This window comes from Hylaeus volcanicus, chromosome 1, assembly GCF_026283585.1.
Source record: "Hylaeus volcanicus isolate JK05 chromosome 1, UHH_iyHylVolc1.0_haploid, whole genome shotgun sequence".
Taxonomy (NCBI): Eukaryota; Metazoa; Arthropoda; class Insecta; order Hymenoptera; family Colletidae; genus Hylaeus; species Hylaeus volcanicus.
In genome coordinates, this window is record NC_071976.1 from 34,396,743 (window position 1) to 34,407,364 (window position 10,622).

Genomic DNA, 10,622 nt, shown 5'->3' on the forward strand with positions numbered 1-10,622 from the left:
CATATATATATATACATGTCGAATTGAGTAACCTCCTATATATATATATACACATGTCGAATTGAGTAACCTCCTATATATATATATATATATATATATATTTTTTTTTTTATGTTTGTTCACCGATTACGTCGAGACGGCTTGACCAATCGGAATGAAACGTATTACATCTAGTAGAGTATGTCTTCCAGGTGGTCTCGTTATCTTGACATTTTGAGATATCTCATTTTTCACCCTGTTTTTTGTTGGCAAAAAACCGAAAAATTTTGCGCTGCTTCTTACTCTGAAACGGATGGCCCAATCGCATCGAAACTTCTTGCATCTGGTAGAACATCGCTGCTACTCGATCCAATAAAAAAAAAAACATTAGACCTTGGTTTATTTTTTATTACTGTATATCACTTTCATCGCAAAAAAGCACTATTTCACGTATGTTCGTCCGGAAATCGAACCGTCCGAATCATACTGGTCCGCGGATACACTGCGTGTACAGGTTAATAGCGAATAAATCGCTACAATAAACGATATGTGTTACACAAAAGTGTTTGATTTCTTTATTTAACTTTAAATAGATAGCAATTATCAACAGTCCAAACAGCGTCGATTCAGAAAACACAATTTTTGTCTTCGATGTCTGCAACGACATTACTACGACAATCTGAAAGTTCTAGAAAATATAATTAATAGAGAAGTCGATTCCTCGTCCAAACAACCCCGGACCCCGGCTTAAACGCGTCCCAGCTCGGCGAACTTCTTATCACCCCGAGCTAGGGACCTGCTCTTTAAGACACAAAGATTCGACGAGGGTGTCAAGCGGCATAGTAGATTCGGTGCCGCGTTAAGAACACCCCATTAGCCATTAGAGCCGTGAATGGCTTTTAACAACCCTTTGCGCATTTCTGGCTGCCGCGAAGAACCTGGACCACCACCATGGAAACTGGCTTCCATGGGGGTACGCGACCCCGTTGTCCCTTTTAAATATATGGGCTCTCTTGCCCGTGCGCCGACCTTGTTCTCCCTTTTCCTCCCTTTCTCCTCCCCCTTAGTCCTCTGTTACGCGTACTCGTACATTATTACACCCTCCCTGCGTGTGCATCAGTCATTCTATTTCGCGTAGGTGTGCGCAACAGCGTTTGATAAAAGTGTGTTCCATTCGCCACGAGCGCGTGTTCGTCTGTGTGGATGCATGTACAGAAACAACATTTAAGCTCGTAGGAATTTCCACGATTGTCAGTCTGGGAGTCAACGTGTTAACACGTTGACTGCCAGAGAAATATTCTTGAAAATTTCTGCTAGGATTAAATATTATTCAGACTATTGGAGACTACGTAATCAAACATCCGTCGTGGTATTTATTTTTCTAACTTCATCGATATACACGAATTTCATTTAAATTCATTTCCTTTCAAGCTTAACTTTCGGAATTAATTTTGTTAGTTCTTCGGTGAAAAGCACTGTCAGCCACGTATGGGTGACGTGGCGATCAACGTGTTAAAGAGCGTCGGCTACCTGGCGTGAAGGGAACCTGTGTCGGAAGTGGTGTATCAAGCAACAAATAATTTAGATATTACGCATCCGTATTAAATCTTGGAGCCAAGGCAGAAAACGCTTTAAATTTGCCTGGCAGCGAATGGGTTAATGAAACACGATACCCGAAATATTACTGGATTTAAAAATTGTCCGTTTGGCTGTCAAACCAATGGAACTTTATTTCGTGTTTGAACTACCCTCTGTACATATGCGTCGCGAAACTCTGTTAGGTTGGGCGACGAGCTGATAGCGGATGCGTGCACGCGCACAGACACACCCCTATCAGCGCACAGACGACGATATTACCTACATCCACGATGGGGCGCTAGGGGGTAGGTAGTTCGCTACGAGATGGGGTGGCACCCCATAGTTTATACTTTACTCTCAACTCCCACGTTTCCAGGGCGGCCACCTCCAGATGTGCACGCCGCCGATTTACAGTGGTTCGCAACTTGCACTCGAGCTACGAACGAGACTGAGAAAGGATCAGGTAATGTCCTTTTACGAAACGCGGGACGTTACAGTCAAACCTGCGTTACTTTGAATGACCTTCAAGTATCGAATTCGAACACCGTCATTGTATTCGACTTGAAATCCTTTAACAGACAGGCGTAACGTAATTATATGTTTATTTGCAAAAAATTCAAGGTGATGTTGAAAAAACATAAAACAAAATAGTTGACAAATAATTTGTTATAATCGCGTTAAAGGTTCCTCGAAAGCATGCAAAAAGCTAATAAAAACATTTTTGATCGCACTGCTAATAACAGAATAATCTCCACTGATCGCGATTCGACACCCTGTAGAATGAAATATTTTTGTAAAATCTGCTACGGAACACGGGATGTTTCACTGGATCCTAGTTCGACCATCCAAGGACGATTCTTCGAGCAAAAGGGAGTTAAAAATATGGAGTGAAATATTTTTGTAAAATCTGCTACGGAACACAGGATGTTTCACTGGATCCTAGTTCAACCATGCAAGGACGATTCTTCGAGCAAAAGGGAGTTAAAAATATGGAGTGAAATATTTTTGTAAAATCTGCTACGGAACACAGGATGTTTCACTGGATCCTAGTTCAACCATGCAAGGACGTTAGACCATGGACCAAGGATGTTGGACAAGGACCATGCAATCTGCTACGTTGTGTCGTAAATTATTTCCTTTAATAAATTGAAAATTTTTGTCTAAAAATCAACATTTATTTAACACGGGGTCAACCGACCCTCTCTGCTAATGTAGGTATGTGAAAAATGTCGATACGTTTAGTGTTAACGATAACCGAAGGGGCAGTAAGATCATTGAATTTATCTTTCAATAAAGAGTCGATCTTTATTTTAGCCCGAGATGCCTGAAGTGATCAGTCGTGAGAATTTTACGACGAGGGCGAGAGGAAGCGTGTTTCATTAATGCGCGGCATTTAGAAAGCCGTCAATAGTAAATTTAACTTGCGCCTTGAGTGCGGTCAGGCCGACAGGGTGAAGTGTTTATTAGTCATCTATCAGCACGAGTGTAAATATTTTCGTTGTAAGACTCCGAGCTAGAAATAAGTGTCTTCCAAGAGACGGCGTTAATCTCCCTGGCGTTGTTCAAGATTGTCTTATAGAATGATTGATCGCGCCATACGAAAGCACATTATTACACTAGAATATAGAGGAATAAATTGAAATGTCTGATACGTGGAAATAACTGTTTCCTGAATGTCTTAATGGTTCTCGAAGTTGATATTAAACCTTCGGCTGATAATTTATTTTATGCGGGCCAAAATAATGTAATTACTGGTGAGGAAGCTAGCGAAATACTTGTTGGTATACAAACACTTCAAACTGTATTCTTACATTTCCACTCGATGTTTCTTGTGCAGTTTAAAATTTTGCGCACAAACAGAGGAACTTGCAAAGGAGATCGTGATTCAAAATCGTCTCAGCTACCCCCCATTTCCGCTTCTTACACTAATTCTGGGACACTTTGTACATTATTGTATTTTGTCTTCGTAGTTTTTTGCTCGCTATATTTTAAGTTCAGTTGGTAGATTATTGTAATATGTTATTCTTAGAAATATATTATTAATATTTATTTTATAAATCGTGCAATATAGAATGTATCCATAACATAAAGGAAAATAAATTACATCACAAAAGAACAAAGAGTTTTCTTAGAAATATAAAATAGTATTAAGACGAACGCTGTTTCCACTGCGAGATCATCCTGAATACGTGCCGGAAAAAAATGAAACGGAACTAAAAAGGAAAAACGCATCGGGACCCTTTCCCATGAACGCTCTCTAGAGAATAGTGGCGCGAAACTTTAAATTTACTTTGCTTCTCTAACAGTTATTGGTATATTTATTAGTTATGCATTATTTTCACAAAACTCAGCTACCATCTCTAGATCTAAATTTACACACCCTGCTTCTTTGCACGTATGAGAGTCACTGGCCAGCTTCAGGGGGATGCAGTTCTCTCATATACATATATCGTGGCTGTATCAAAAGCCCGCGTGTTGCAAGCGGCTGGATACAGAATGTGTTTCGGTTCGAAATAGACTTCCACGTCCTATAACGTGTTCATAATATATGTACGGGCACGCATAAGCGTGCGTAGACGAGACGCGCTGTCGTTCGTGGTTTACGATATTATTTTAGGAGCCCTTCGTTCCTTTTTTTTTTTTTTTTACTTTTTTCCCTGCTTTCATCGTTCGTCACGTATGAAGCAGACGCTCCGAACGATCGGTTCTATGCGTCTAGAGTCTGGAGTCTAGGTCATGGTTCAGATCGATGTAGCTTTAGCGATGGTACGCTATAGATGAAACACCTTAAAGGATATTGAAATAATTTTGATGCTTTAATGTTTCGTAGAAGGGACTTAAGGGGGCACAGCATCGTAACTGGCCTAAACGGGGAGGTATTTTTAAAAATTCTGTATAAAGACACGGTTCGAAGGATTCTTTTGTGTTAGAATCAATGAAAATAAACTCATCTTTTGTTATTAAGATTTATTGACGTGAATAAATGAAATAAATAAAATACGTATTAATTATAAGTAAAAAAAAAGGAATTGGAAACGCACATGTTGCCATTGTGGGCTTATACACATTCTGAACCTAGTTACAAGTTAGTAAGAAAAAAACAAACAAAAGACGCATAGACCACTGCAGTCAGCCGCATAAATCCAAAATTAATTAGAGAATCCTAATACGAATATAGTTGAACATTTTGGAACTTGGAATTAACACGTTCAACGCCGGCGCGGTGTGTCCCACCGGTGACTCGTGCTCGCGTTTCAGTTTTTTGAAGATAACTGCATGTACGGTAATAGTACTTTAATATAATGTACGTGTTTTAATGGTTCGTTATAGACAGAATATGTTGACTTAGAAATGTTAATAATTTACCGTCCGAAAATAATTTAACACCTTCACACCGGCGTGTACCACCGGTGGCGCACACTCGCGTGTCTATCAGATGGCGTTTACCACCGTGCCGCCCCATGGCGAGAAACACAAATAGCGCGCCGCCTTAAACACACTTTTTTCAATTAAATACAAAAATATTTCACCTGGTACTAAATTGAATAATATATGAAACAATTACATTTAATTTATATATTGTATGTAAGGATCGCACAGAAAAATTTGAAAACGGTCATTTTTGACCGGTTGTGGTAGGTTTACTGTCAATTATGTTTCATCGAGTATGTAAACAAACAAAAATCGGTTTCATAACGTCATTAATAGACTGCCCACTTTATGCATTCCTGATGTTATCTAATACGATAACTACAGTCAGTCCCATAAGTATTCATACCCGCTATAATAATAAATAATAAGGTAGTGCATAATTAGATATCGAATAATGTAACCGAAGAAGCATGCAATTTATAGTAACGGTACTTGGTTTCTATTAATCATTAGACATTCAGCAATACATTTACTGCCGATACATACAATAGAATGTGTGATCTAAAATTCCTATTACCGTAAGATTAGAATTCGAGGAAGATTTAGATTTAGTTAGCAGTTGGCTCGATTGCGAATCGATTCACTGGTTCGTTTGAATTAGGACCGAATTATTCGTGACAGCCCCTCGGGGAAATCTTTCCCTGGAAATCATCGTTTTCATAAAGCGGACCACGCAGTCGCATGCAGCGACAGCTTAACGTCCGCCACCCTGTAAGCTCGATAAATTTTATGGCCGCCCGGTATCCGAGTACCGTAACCCCCACCAGCCTCTCCTGCAACCCTCTTTCGTCTTTCCTAGGGTAGAAAAGTTGCAGCTGCTACTCCCTTTTCATACAAAAAAAAATTCCCTTAATTTCTTCTGCCTCGAGCGAGAGCAATTATCGTCTTCGAGTGCCTCTGAGACGCGTTGCTCGCACACAGTATACATAATTATTTGAATCGTATCGCGTCGCGTTGCATTTAATGCGGGGTGGCGATCGAATTTCTGCAGCGTTAAATATGTAAGAGAAATGGGCTTTAGTGAAAAGTCCGTGATTCGCGTACAACTTATGGAAGTTTGTGAATTAAACATTTTATGTCAATCACTTTGGCTGCAAACAAAATCATAAAGATGGCCTCGAAACTGGTAAGAATAGAAAAGCACCTCCTTAAATGATCCCGCTGTTACCGATCTCTGTGTACACGATCATAGGATCCTATGTCGCAGGCGAGCTTACACACATGTACGCGAATATACATAACAGATTATTTGCATTCGAGAGCATATATCAGATTCATGTAGACGGTGGTGCGCGCAGTGTTTGCTTCAATTACTAAGGGTGTTACGCGGGATTATTGCGAGACCTCGGATGAAATGTTACCGCACGGAGACTCTTATTGACCCCGCTTCCGAGCTCGCTCCGAGTCCCTTAATCCCTGACGACCTTCCCATTGGCAGATCTCTCGAGGCAAAGGAGGAAAAATTTTCTTTCATTAAAATGAAGTGGATTAAATTTTCTCGAAGAAGCTGCCGCAGGACGTCGAAGTCGGTTCATAAATGTTAATCTCCGTTAATCTTTTGCGGCACAGCCGATGAGGAAGAGATTCCGCGGTCAAATATGAATCGTAAACGTACGATCAAATTTCGTCGTACGGTGCTCCGTTTTTTGAATAAAATTACCTCGAAACTGTTTGGGGCACTCGTGCAATTTATTAAAAATCACGTTAACTGTACATTTAATTTATTTTGAAGATATTAAAAAATTGGGGAATTATAAAATGTTGATATCGAACTCTAAATAACATAAAAAAAAAAGTAATTTTTAATCATTTATTTTATTTATGTATTCTTACTTACATATTATAACTGACTCATATTCTCGAGTGAACATTCGATTTCCCTACTGTAGACTTAATTTATTTTCAAACTAATCAAAAATGTAAAGATTATAAAATGTTGATATAGAAACCCTAAAACAGTAGAAATACATTCTTTTCGCTAATTTGTTCCATTTACTTATTTTTACTTTCCAAATATAATTGTGTATCATCGAATGAGTCGAGTCTTTAATCGAAAATTCAGATAATAAAAACTAGAAAAATCGATAAACTGATATTTGAATGCATAAATGAAAAAATATATTGAAAAGCATAATACAGTAAACGGATATGTTACGTATCTTTATTTCACTTGGATCAGTTTAATGGTCAAAGTGTGAGTCGAACACTCAAACTGAAATACATTAATTTATAGTATTTTAAAATTTTATGTTTATTTGTACATACTTCTCTGATCATTCATATACTTGAAAATAATTGAATATTAAAACAAAAGCTTCGTTTTCGTGTTGAACATGTATATTAAATTTCGCAACGTACAAACAGGAAGCGTAACGTGTTAGTCAAAAGATTGTCCGTCGCACGATCTTTCGGCACGGTGTGATCTCACCCAACGACTGGTAATCCCTCAGGAATCTCATTAGAACTCGCCTAAAAAAGGAAGGAGAGGAAAACGACCACACGCGTCAACGGGTGGAGTGCGCTTATAACTTCTCCCCTAATTTATATAGTAATAATTAAGGACCCTCGCCACACGTTATAAATAATTAATAAACAAGAAGTAGCTTGGCATTTTTTAAGAGAAGTCTCGAGATGCCGTACTTGCACTGTATAAATATTTGCACATGTTTCAACCCCCCCTTCAATTGCTGGACAAGTTACAACGTGCGTAAAGTTTGTTTAGTTAATAATAAAGTTTTACTTTAAGGGGACTTATTGTTTGAGCTGGAAGTTATCCGACGGATGAAATTTCAAATACGGATAACGATGCGAATGTTATTCGACAGATGAAACTCCCTACAGATAAAGCAGGTACCTTTATCCGTCAAATACAAACACAAATGCGAAAGTTATTCGACCGATGAAACTGTCTGCAGATAAAACAGAGAATTTTATCCGTCGAATAAATTTTCTTCCAATGAATATCTTTATCCGTCGAATACATGTGCTTCGAATAAATATTTGTATCTGTTATTCGACGGATAAAGATAACCTAAGTTATCTTTATCGGTCGAATAAATTTGTCTACAGTTGATTTTTTTTTTTCTGTTAGAAAATCATGTTTGAGTTTCGTGTCAGTAAATGACCACTTCACAGACCCTTCTTATTAAATGCATCTATCGATAAAAAGAAAAAGAGAATTACAATGTCTTATAGAGAAGAAAAAATATATATACATACAACTTTCAGAAAATATAGGAGTAATTAAAGAAATGAATTTTATCATTTGCACGTGGCACACACAAGAAAGAAAAAACAGGGAAGAGGGTACATTTTCTTTTTGGTAGGTGAACAACAGGTGGCAGCCTAGCATGCCCCTGCATGCTACTAATCTGTAATATAAATGGCGCTGTAATTCGATACATTTACCACGAATAAACATTTTTATCCGATAGCCATCGAATAAAGATAATGATAAGGTATCTTTATTCGATTTTTTATTTAAATAATTTTTTTATCTAGATAATGCCTGTCTCTGTTGTGTAAGCCCTACCTTCGTAATTCTACAGGAATCTCCCTAAGAGACACCTTGGAGCGCAAAAGAACGAAGAGAAAAAAAGTCTCTGCATTCGTCAGCTCCGATATAAACTGTCTCTTTCATCTGGATAGCGTTGGATAGAGAGGAAGTAAAAGACGAAGGGACGTAGCAGGGAGCGTTAAAGGCGAACAAAGATGGCAGGAAGGTCGGCAAAAGAAGGAGGTGAAGAGAAGCAGGAGAGAAACGCCAAGAAAGACAACAAGAGAAAATTAAAGTCGCACAGCACACGTAAGACCTGCACCCGGTCTTTAACCCCAAAGTATCCGAGGGTTCAGTGGTTCTCACTATCCTTAAGAATTCTCCTTTGTGACCCCAAAAGAGTTGCGTAATTTAAAAATTTCCTTTTCTTTTTTAGCAAGTATCAGGATACTCTGTGAATTTCAAGAAAATGAGATATCTATAGCAGAATAACATCATTCGTTGCTTTTATTTTCTGGATATGAGCTCTTCAGACCTGACTTTTTAAGTAAATATTAGGTTGTCCCAAAAGTTTCTTCCGTGACTTGCACTCGGTTATTTCGTATGGTAACGTTTATATAAATAGACAACCTGATTTCTTAGATGTTAATGTTGTAACAGCAGTGGAGCAAAATGAATCGTACCCAAATCAATAACGTGACATTAGACATAAAATATCGTGTATGGATTACTTATTAATGAAATGGAAGAAACTTTTCGGACAACCTAATATACGAAGTTTTATTTTGAATTGGTTCCTGTACGAATTACACTGCCGTTACACTTATTACACTGACTGTATATACCTCGGAATGTAAAGAATATACGATTGGTACGTAAACGATTATCTCGTTTTTATAACTTTTACTAGTAAGGACGAAATAGGTATTCTATTTGAAATAAAAACGAATAGCACAGCAAATACATAGACTGACGAACTAATTTCATCGAAAATTCAAAGAGATGAATTTTCCTCCAAAGCGAGAGGGTCTCTCAAGCTTGACCTCAAGATCTTGCTCTTCCAACGACCGGCTGCGATAGCTCTTCTTTTGCTGATGACATAACCTCGTTATACGCTCATCTACATTACTCGAATAAGCTTTTGCGCGGAATGAAACCTTTTATTCCAGGAAAAACTGACTTCCCGTTGAATTAAATTCGTTATCCAAATAAAATTACAGGTTCAACGGTCCCTCCTCGTTCGCAGCACTCGAAGCACTTAGAACCTACCTCTTTCGTGAAATATTCCGTGGCTAGATGGTCACGTAGCCCGCAACTGAAACAGAATCGCCCTTCGTTCCTCGATGATTCCTCCTTTTTCCTTTTTTTTTTTTTTTAACTCCACTTGGGCTAGTCGTCTTCCGCAGTTCCTCTTTGGGCACTCTGTTCTCCTGCAGCATCTCCCATCTCCAGGAAAGCGTCCGTTGGCGTTCTCTTTCATAGCGTCATCTTTTCGAAAGCCTGCAGGGAGGAGGATTTAGCTGTAAAACGGCCGATACGGACCTGGTCCCTCGATATAACATCAAGAATTCCCTCGTCGAGGTACTCGAGAATCTCATCCTCGGCAACTGACGCACGATTGCCTGGAATCACCTTTCCATGGGCGTATTCCTACAACGTCTCATTTTTCCGCAATCTTCGCTGTTGAAATTGTTCCTCGCGAAACCCTTTTACTCCAGTAATACGTCGAGACTCGGGCCACGGATGAAACTGAGACACTTTCAGAGACCTTGACTCCAGGTGTCTTTGTGTGGATCCATTCAATGGAGTGATTACGGATGGTTCGAGAAATATCGTGACGTGCCACTGTAGAATCGATACGTATCGGTTACATCTTTGGTACCAGTTTACGATCTCTGTAACAAGCGAATATTTCGATATAAGACCAACCGTCGTTAACTCGATATTTGAGACATAGAAGAGCAAATTCTGGCAGCTTGACTGGACGTGCTTCTTACAAGGGGACCTGCGTGACATTTAATTGTTATTTTATTAAGAGTGTTGTCCTTCGATATAAGACCAATCGTCCTTGGCTTAAAATTTACGACACCAAAGACCGAATTCTGGCAGCTTGACTTGACGTGCCTCTTACAGAGGG

At 38.9% G+C, this 10,622-nt stretch overlaps 1 protein-coding gene across 1 annotated transcript in view; it reads left to right on the top strand.

Annotated features, from left to right (window-relative positions):
* LOC128876645 (protein sickie) overlaps positions 1-10,622 on the top strand; it is a 209,691-nt gene that overhangs the window by 71,102 nt on the left and 127,967 nt on the right. The gene's annotated exons all lie outside the window — the stretch shown is intronic.